Here is a 10,028-nt window from a genome sequence, read left to right as displayed (position 1 = left end):
TCAGGTGGCTCATGAACCATCCCTAAAAAAAAATCCCACGGGCAGCCCCAGGCTGCAGCGCCGCAACTTGGTACCTGGGATGAAAACCAGGCTGCTCCTCTTCCGTCCCCGCCTCGGGAAGAAGGCTCTCACCAGGCTTCAGACAGACGCCGGCAGGACACCGGGGATTTCAAAGCACAAGAAAACAAATGGAAAAGGCAAAAATATATGCAAAAAAGCCCAGCCCAAGACTCTTGGGTGCAAAAAGCATTGCAGGTGCCAGGAACACCTATGCGAGGGGAATGTTTGAAGACAGGCACCAGCTCACACCACGGGTGAGGGAAGCTCAGCCTGTCGGGGCAGCTCGTTGCATTCCTGCAGCAGGACGGGGCTGAAGCGCACAAACCAGAGGAAATGGTGCAGCAGGGTGTGGGGCAGAGCCACAGGCTGACCGAGGCCGAGCACTGAGTCCAGACCCGCTGCGGGCTCTGGCCGGGGACAATCCCAGCCCCTCGCAGTGCCACAGCCTCCCTTTCTGTAAATAGCGGGAATAACATTTGCCATGCTCCCCGCATCACTCAAAGGTAAATAAATGCACTAAGACGGGTTGTAGAAGATCCTAGATGAGTTTACTGGAGTAATTTGCATTTTTTCTTGCCAGGTTTAATCCTAAATCCACCGTCCCCAACTATACAATGGTATCTTCCAGAGCTTTGTTCAGTTCAGTTTCCAGCGTCCAAACAACAGGTTTTTGTGTTCCTTGTCTTGAGATACGATCCACTGCTTGCCACATCCCACAGCCAGAAATCATCCTCGACACCCAGGCTATAATTTCCATTTATTTAGCTTGATGCCTTTCACAATACATCATCCGTGCTGCCGCCTTCCTCCTTCAGGCGCTCACCGCTTGTGACTTGCTACGGCACCGATTGCCTGGCCGACCTGCAACAGCTGCCCCCTTCTTCCCTGCTTTTTGGGGACAAATCCCAGCCCAGGACAGAGCTTATCCCAGGAAGGTTTCTGCCCTGAGCTTTCCCACCTCCATCCTCACAGTGCAGACAACTGAAGGCAGCCGGCGTGGCTGGCGCGTGTCTCGCAGCACCGGGGATGGGCAGGGGAAGGGAGTGCGGGGCAACGCGGGGCGGCGAGGGAAGGAATGGTTTGCACAGGGAATAAAAAAGCCAGCCCCGTCAGCCCCGATCATTAATGAAAACCTCGCAGCCACATATTGCTGGGATTTTCCTTTTCTTATACCCAAGAACGTTGTGGTCGTCAGGACCACAAAGAAAACACAATGAGAACGAGAGCAGGAGATAAAGAGGAAACCTGGGATAAAGAGGAAAGCTGGGCAGCACCGGGAGTGGAGGGAGGGGGGAAACGTAAAAAGGAGAAGGAAAAGAATAAAGGACGTGGGCGAGTGAACGAGCCAGAAATTCCGGTAAAAAAAGGCAGGGTCTGAAAAAGGCAAAAAAAGAAAAATGGAGCACCATGGCAAAGCAAATCCGTGGGGAAAAGTCAGGAGGAGAGTGACCGTCCCAAAGGCCAAGAGCTGCAGAAGGGATGGATGGATGGACAGACCCCCAGAGCTCCTGGGGCAGGTTCATGGGATGGCGACTGGCAGCCTGAGCACCAGCGGGTTCCCGTGGCCAGCACCTCACCCCGTGCCCAAGTGTGTGCCCCCGTGTCCCTGACATCGCTCTGCCCAGGGGAGTGCCCCCCGCCGCAGGGGAGCCCGCAGCCGGTGGGTGCTCAGGACCGGCAGCGGTGGCAGGGGGACCAGCAGCAGGACCAGCACCCTCCGCCGCGGCCCCGCCACGGCCACCTCTCCCATCTGTTTTTGCTTGTGCCAGATGGGAAGGGGAGGGAGGGATGGGGGGATGGGGCCGCATGGCTGGGATGTTGGGGATTCATTTCTTTCTATTCTTTTCCCAGTGACATTTAAATGGCTGGCCCCAAAACGCTTTCTGATTGCTGTGTGTTTTTCCCAATGATACAAAGGCGAGAGTCTCTCAGAATAAATCATTTAGAGGCAGAGGGAAAAAAAAAAAAGCAGCAGCTCCGACCCCACAAGCACATACACCTCCCTCCTCCTCGCCCTCCCCTACAAGCATGTTTTGGAGCTGCTCAAGTGAAGGGGAGAGAGAGCAGGAGTAATTTTCCACGGATGCAGGGAACAATTGAGCCCCGCATGGTTTTCATCGTTAAAATGCTTCCCTCCAGCAGTTTATGTTCACCCACACCAGACAAAGGCGATACGCATGCAGAGACCAGTTCAGTCTTGCTCCACCCGCCGGTGGTGAGGAGTGGAGGTGCGGGGTGATGGGGAGGAGGAGTGGGGGAGAGATGCTGAATCGCGAGGTGGGACCCGCTCCAGCTCCTCTCCCAGCGCGGGCAGGGGATGGCTGAACCCAGCTCTGAGTCACCCTTACTCAGCCCCGGCGCAGCCTCAGCTGTGCCAGGGCTGGTTTGGGGAGGGGAGAGGGGACGGGGCAGCTCTGGCACGGAGAAAACCAGCGCTTGAGTTTCGGGGGAAGCGACGCTCAATGCTGCTGGTGCGGCACCATCCTATCTGCAGGCAGACAGGAGGCTGGGGGAGGAAGGAAGCCACTTCGCAGCAGTGCTTGCTTCAGCCTCATGCCGCCGGCCCGGCTTCTCCTGGGATCCAGCCCCTCCACTCACACAGGGTGTCCGGCCACCCTATGGCCACGGGAGGCCCTTCCTCATCTTCCAGGCAAACACCAGCCGGCAGCGGGATTGCTCCCTGCAAGGAGGGCGCGTGCTCGTGCTGAGGATGGATGCTGGTACCACGTTGGTGCTGAGAGGCTTTAGAGGGGAGCAGAGGGATGTGGGCATCCTCAGCATCGTCTCCCGGGCAGCACAGCCCAAAGGGGGCTGAACACCGCTGGGGCTGGGGGCATTAGACTGGGGAGTGGAGCCCGAGCCCTGAAGCACAGCAGGGCGATCCCCAAGTCATGCAAAGCCTCGCCACGATCCTTTTTCCTCTTTGTCCTCGAGTCCCTTCCCATTCCCACTCCTTTCACATGAAGGAATGTACTTCAGTCACTGGCAAGTAGTTCCACGGCTCTGAGCATCACCCACAGCCCTCCCAGGAAGAAGGAGGATGGGGTCTGAGCCCTCAGATGTCCCCTGCTCAGGTGTCAAACCTACACACGACTATGAAAAGCACAACTGTTCTTTATAGCACAGATCTGCACAAAATAAGAGCTCCAGGCCTTTGCAACTAAGAGAGTTTTTAAGTGTCCATCTCTAGGACCTGCAGGACAGCAGGACCCAAGTTTGTGGCTTCACTGCTCTTGCACATTAAATCACAGTATCGTTTCTGAGCCCTTTTTGGCACCTCTTCCCCGAGTGGTGCCAACTAAACCCACCGTCCTCAGAAACCTGCTGCTCACTGGGAGCGTGTAGGGCTGAAGGGGCAATACCACCAGCCTCGTGGGAACCATGTCAAGAGGACCTCTAGCTCTGAGTTCGAAGAAAGATGAAAAGCGACCGGTTTTCATTAAAAAAAAAAAAAAAATTTTCAAAGTTCCTTATCAAAGATCAGCACATAGGAGCTAAACAGACTCAGGCCCAGACTGGTGGGAGATCTCTAAGCAACATTTTTGTGGTGCAGAGGCAGGTTTTGCCAAACTCCTTCCACCTAGATACTACCGAGCCAGTGGTTCAAACCAACGTCTCCCTCTGCCAGACCACTGAAGAAGGCTTTCAACAAAACATCAAAGCAGAGACCCAAATGAATCACAGGATCCAGCACTGGGGCTCCAACAGCGCTTTCGAGAAGCACAACAGCCTAAGCCCTAGCATCCTTGTCGAATTATAACCCACGCCCCCTCGCCCCAGGTAGATGTGCCAAACTTTTCATTTCTTGTTCTGCTTGGACGTATGTGCTTTTAAAGCTCCTTTTCCAACATCCAGCAAACACAGTTATAAATAGTTGGGGTTTACCTAAGAGGCGATGGCACTTACATGGTCATGGAGAGATGCTTTACATATATAGCTTGTGTGGGAAAGATTTTGGATGGCTGAGATGCTTCCTTGACATGAAGCGTAACAAGGAGAAAAGAAGATTTTACAGCAGATGATCTCAGTTTGCTTAGCCTAACAAAACAAAGGCCAGAAGGGGAAGGATTGCTACACATAAAAGCACCCAAGAGAGAGCCGAGATGCTTATTTAAGCGTAAGGACAATGTTGGCATTAAACCAATTGGGAAAAAAAAATTGGCTACAAATAAATATAACTGGGATTTAAAAGGAGCTTCATAACCCTGAGAGCACTCAGGTTATGGAACGGCCTTGCGGGGGGGGACACTGGAGGCTGAGGGTGGAGCACTGTACCTTCAAGAACGGGATCCCAGGACCGTGCGTGGACAGTCTGGATTTGACTCAGAAGGTCTCTCCTAGCTCTATGCCTCCACCAGTAAAGTCATCCCACATGTAGGTCTCTCAACTGGGAAGCTAATCCTCGCAGCATGGGGACATCCCAGCGCTCAATGTCCCCATAAAGCTGTGCCAAGAGCTCTTGAAATCTTCCCAGATGAAAAGTCAATCAGAGAAGACAGATGAGTTGAATCCCCTTGGATTGCGTGTGCCTTGAGATTGGGAATGTTTCAAAGTACTATAATGAGCACGGATCTTGGAGAGCTACAACAATAGCTTATTTTCAAGGAAAATTAAGAACAGCTTGTTTTTCCTAATCTTACAGTTTCCTCCAAACAAATGTGTCACAGATGTTATACCTGGAGGTCATGGAAAAAAAGGTCTCATCAGAACTGCTGCGAGAAGTATTTTGGCCAAAGAAAAAGAGTTTGAATGTGTCCTGTATGAATGCATTGAGGAGAGACCAAAGAGAAACTGTCCTCTTTCCCATGGTAACAGAAAGCTGAAGAGCAGTCACAAATTTAAGGGGGAAAAGCCCAAACACTTTGTAGTTGTAAAGACAGAGAAGTATTGGAAGAAATTGTCTAGGGAAATGTTGGCCTCCCTGTCGCTGAAGGGTTTTATGAACAGGTTATACACATCCGTCAGGAATGATTCCTGAAAAGCCGATCCTTTTTTGGGGCAGGAGCACAGGTTATATAGCCTTCTGAAACGGCAACTGTTATCATCTGTGCTAATAGCTCAGCACCAAGGTGAAGACACCACCATCCTCTCCGATCACCTATGTTCAAGGCTGCCAGTACGAACCCAACAGGCCCTCCACGTCCCACTGCGACCCAGAGACAACAGTCCTAACGCAGGTCTGACCTCCTCGATCCCACCTCGATTCCAGCTGAACTGGAACGATAAAGGCTTAATTAAGCCTTACATATTATTAAACTTTATTTGCATTGCTTTGCATTCAAGGCTCAGGAAAGGCTTGTCGTTAAAATTCAAAGAGTTTTGAAAGTCCCAGGGACACTGAGAGTAGTGACGCAAAAGGGGTGATGTGTCCAGGCCATCGCGTTGGCATTGCCTGACGAAGACACAAGCTGCAGCGATGGTGGTCAGAGCCGCGCAGAGGTGACGGTCACGTCAATCGACATCACTATGAGAACGCTAAAATACAAAAAATATAGTTTTGTATAAACTGAGATCTCGTGGCCACCTCCGTAACGGTTCCTGGGGAAAACTATCCGGTTACCACAAGCAAGCGTATTTCTGAACCCATTTAAAATCTTAAAACCGCAATACATAAACCTAACAATACCAAACGGCAAGACATCAGGAAACCATTGACAGAAAAGCCCAGTGTAATAGAAAAGAGAATGAAACATGACTGTCATTGCCAAAGAATAATCTCCCATAAATATTTTTAAAGGCAACAAAGACGATTATCAATGAGAGCTGAGACAGGATAAGGACAGATAATTTAGGTTCAAGAGATCATTTTGCTTATTTCAAAGGTTCTTTGAGGTAACTAGACCTTTTAAAAGCAACATAAACCCCCTAGTCTCACAGGATTCGAGGTCAGAAGAGGCAGCCTGAAGGGAACAGAGGTGCGAGACCTCTGCAGTTCCCATCTCAGCCTGAGGCCGGTCCTTTCTCCCTGCCTCAGTTTCCCAACGCACGGTGACACAAGCGCAGTGAGTCCCAGCCTCCGACAGGAGCACGAGGGCTGCCAGGACTGAGAGGTACCACTGGAAGCTTAAACATGTAAAACACGGATCCTATTTTCAGTGTCTAATCAATACAAGCGGCCACAGGGATGGTGTAGGATCTGCTGTCGTGACACACTCCGATCTCCGCAGGGATCGGTTTGAACGTGCGTACTCCAGCCCATGGAGCCCGTGACTTGATTTAGCAGAATGACCGAGCTGCTGTACTGTGCACATTGTTCTGACAGCCGTTAAGGACTGACCTGCTGACTCGCATTGCTTCCTGTCACATCCCGTTCCTTGAAGGACAGCTGATTACATTTTCCTCCCTAATGAGCTCAATGAGTCTGAAGATGGGCTGAGACTGCACAACTGGCTAGTGTATGATCTTTGGCTTCCACTCCTGCCTGACGGCTGGCAGGCAGAGATCGAGGATAAGTCTGTGTGTGAAGCCAAACAAACACGGGAACGTCACGGGGAATAAGGAACCACGAGCTGAGAAATTCATGCGCCGCAGGACGAAAGTCCATGGAAACATCAGGAAGGCAGGGCACCGATACAATCTGCACTGCGATCTGGAAGGACATCCCCACGAGACAATCCAAAATGGAAACTCAATGACCCAAGAAAGGACAAACGCTTATATGGGCATCAGATGTCCAGAGGAACAGAAGGAAGAGCTTCAGTAGCTAAAATATCCCCAAAACAAATTTCGCAACTAACTCTCCATTCCTGTCCAGTTTATTTTCTGTAATCACAACTGCTCCCTTGCTTTGCATACACCTCGGAAGCAGTAGGTTTTCAGATCGTCACCTGAGGTACTTGATAAAAGTCACTGCAAGCAGAAAATCAAACTAACTAGGTCATCTGTCCAATCCAGCGCAGTAATTTCAAGGTTTCCTGCCTTCCTTATGCCACCTCTTTATCTTCTAGCACCTTAGGCTTATTAAGAGTTATGAGCACATGCTCAGCTCAGCGTGGAAGCACAATTTTGCACTCTCCAAAGATTAGGCTGCCCTGCCTCGTCAACGGGAAGCCCCATGGGTCGAGTTAGCATATCTGTGTGAGATTGTTGGGCTTACCCGCAGCAGGACACACGGGAATAAACAGCTCCTCTAAAGCCCGGTCACTTTGGAAACTTAGAGGTGGGCACCACGATGCTCTTGGGAGCGCCTCTGGAAAATATTGCAGTGCACCAAGCAAAGCACACCTTTCCAGCAGGGTAAGCAATGAACCCTTCAAATCTCAGCTTCTTCTAGAGTTAATAACAAACAGGAGACAGGGTAAGTTAATTTGTACCTAGAATGGCTTCATAAATAAAAACCTCTTGGAAAACTGGAAAATCCTAGCAATGAAATAGAGCTGCCTTCATTTTAAAGCTTCCGCCCCTAAGCTTGTTGACAACCTGGTGGCTTATTTGATAGCAGTTTGCTGTCAATCCCTTATAAGCACCACAATAACACCGGCTGTCTTTAAATTTCAATTTGACACTTACAGAGCAAGCGGTGGGGAGATGCTGAGCCCCCCACGGGCTGAGCGGCTGCTCCCCACCCACTGCTCAGAGGGGTTTTCCTGGATGAATCATAGAATGGTTTGGGATGAATCATAGAATGGTTTGGGATGGAAGGGACCTTAAAGATCACCCAGTGCCACCCCCTGCCCTGGGCAGGGACACCTCCCACCAGCCCAGGTTGCTCCAAGCCCCGGCCAACCTGGCCTTGAACCCCTCCAGGGATGGGGCAGCCACAGCTTCTCTGGGCAACCTGGGCCAGGGGCTCACCACCCTCAACAGCAAACAATTTCTGCCTCAGATCTCATCTCAGTCTTCCCTCTTCCAGTTTGAAACCCTTCCCCCTCATGCCGTGGCTCCCCTCCCTGCTCCAGAGTCCCTCCCCAGCTTTCCTGGAGCCCCTTTAGGGACTGGAAGGGGCTGGAAGGTCTCCGCGGAGCCTTCTCTTCTCCAGGCTAAACCCCCCCAGCTCTCTCAGCCTGTCCTCCCAGCAGAGGGGCTCCAGCCCTCCCAGCATCTCCGGGGCCTCCTCTGGCCCCGCTCCAACAGCTCCATGTCCTTCCTGTGCTGAGGGCTCCAGAGCTGGACACAGTACTGAAGAGGCGCAGCGGGTGGGCAGGTCGGAGGGGGTGTGCTGCATGGGAAGCTTGCGTTGCCATCGCTCTACCTGCTGCGTGGGTAAAGGCTCACCAGAGCTGTCAAGCTGCCACCTTTCACCAGCCTGAAATTCAAGAGTATGTTTAAAGAAAAAGGTAAACAACCCGAGCTGCTAAGCTGGCCTGATGGCTGGTTCCAGCTCCACTCTCACTCGGAGGGATTGCTGACTATCTTGGTACACAGAGCCGTCAGTAAATATTGGTTCAAACACAGATAGCTCACGGGCAAAAGCACAGGGCTGCATGTAGCTCAAATGAGCAGCCTGGCAAAAGCGACGGTTACCAGGGCTGGAGCTTCCCTGTCCCTCCTGCGGCACCCCAAGGGCTGCCCTGGCTCTCAGCGCAGCTCCGGGTGAGCTCCGGCCAGTGACTTTGCGCTGAATCCACAGGGATTATACCCAAAATAAAGCAGTGTGCAACACAAACATACAGCTGGAAGAAATCCCACTTGGCCAATTCTGCTGGTCAGAGGCTGTTCTCAGGCTTAAAGCAAAGGGGCGAACTGGTTCCCTGACTCGCAACTCTCTAAAGGACGAGTGTGGCATATAACTTATTGCAGGTTAAATAACCTTCCCTGCCCTCGAGGCTCATTCATTTTATTTATGGGGAAATATGCTCATTAATGCTCTTATCACAGGAATGATCTAATCGGGGGGGGGGAAGTCTCCTTTGAATATATCCATTTTAATGAGCTGCTGGGCGAAATGTTTAGGCAGGCAAAATTGACTCTCAACTCGTTTCTGACAGAGCAGATTCTGCACAGGTCTTAACGCTCATCCTGCTGGCATCTGTTTGTTTTGATAACATTTCTAAACGAAATTATGAGTTACAAAAGCTGAGCTGTACTCTGCACTTCCTTGTCCCTAAGGTTGACTGATCCAAGCACAATAGGAACTGAAGGAAAATAAGGCACGCCATCCAGCTCACCTTCCCGACACAGAGCCCGTGAAAGTGGCCCATCCTGTAAAGAAACATCAGATGGTGCTGAACTCTTCTGTAAGAGAAAAGGGAAGCTAAGCAAAAAAATAAACAAATAAATCCACCACACAAAGGCTCTCCCTTAAGCAAGCGAGGGAAAGGGGTCAGCAGGGAAAGAAAATGTTTGCGAAAGAATTCCAGAAAGCCACTGCACACCAAAATGTGGATTACATGTGATCGCAGAGAGGCACGTTTCCTCAGGACCCGGCTCTGCGAGGTGCTGCGCACCCCTCCACTCTCTCCCGTGCTGATGGGAAGGAAAGTGCTCCGTCTCCTCTCTGAGTTGAACCCTTTACAAGAACAGGACCTTAATCAGCTCTCATTAACGTGGGGAGGGGGAGCGGAGGGAGAGGAGGGGAGGCAGATCTGAGCTGCCTCTGGTCCAGTGTAAACGAAACAGAAAATGGATTGTGGAAGGGAGGATGTTGCAATGCCTTCCACATTATTGTTTTGTAACTACCTCTGAATTCCTCATGCCCATGTGTTCATAACTGGCAGCAACACCCAGAGAAAAATCAATACAAAAATCAAGCTTGTGGAACATTACTCTTAAATTACAAAACCGTAACGACAAACTGCACGAGCACACTTCTTTTCCCAGCAATGTTAAGGTGTCAGCCTCCGACCGTATCTCGTGTCTCTTGCTGTTGCTAACCCCCTCTCGAGCTGACTGCGCTTCCTGTTCTCACTTCAAACATTTCCCCTCACCCCCACATGATTTTTATATGGAAACCGAACCGCAATGCCTGGTAAGTTTGATCCTGCAGACTTAAAGAAAACAACCCAGCATTTATCAGGTGACCAGCACTA

This window comes from Rissa tridactyla, chromosome 22, assembly GCF_028500815.1.
Source record: "Rissa tridactyla isolate bRisTri1 chromosome 22, bRisTri1.patW.cur.20221130, whole genome shotgun sequence".
Taxonomy (NCBI): domain Eukaryota; kingdom Metazoa; phylum Chordata; class Aves; order Charadriiformes; family Laridae; genus Rissa; species Rissa tridactyla.
The sequence above is the reverse complement of the archived record's forward strand: the minus strand, read 5'-3'. Positions refer to the sequence as shown.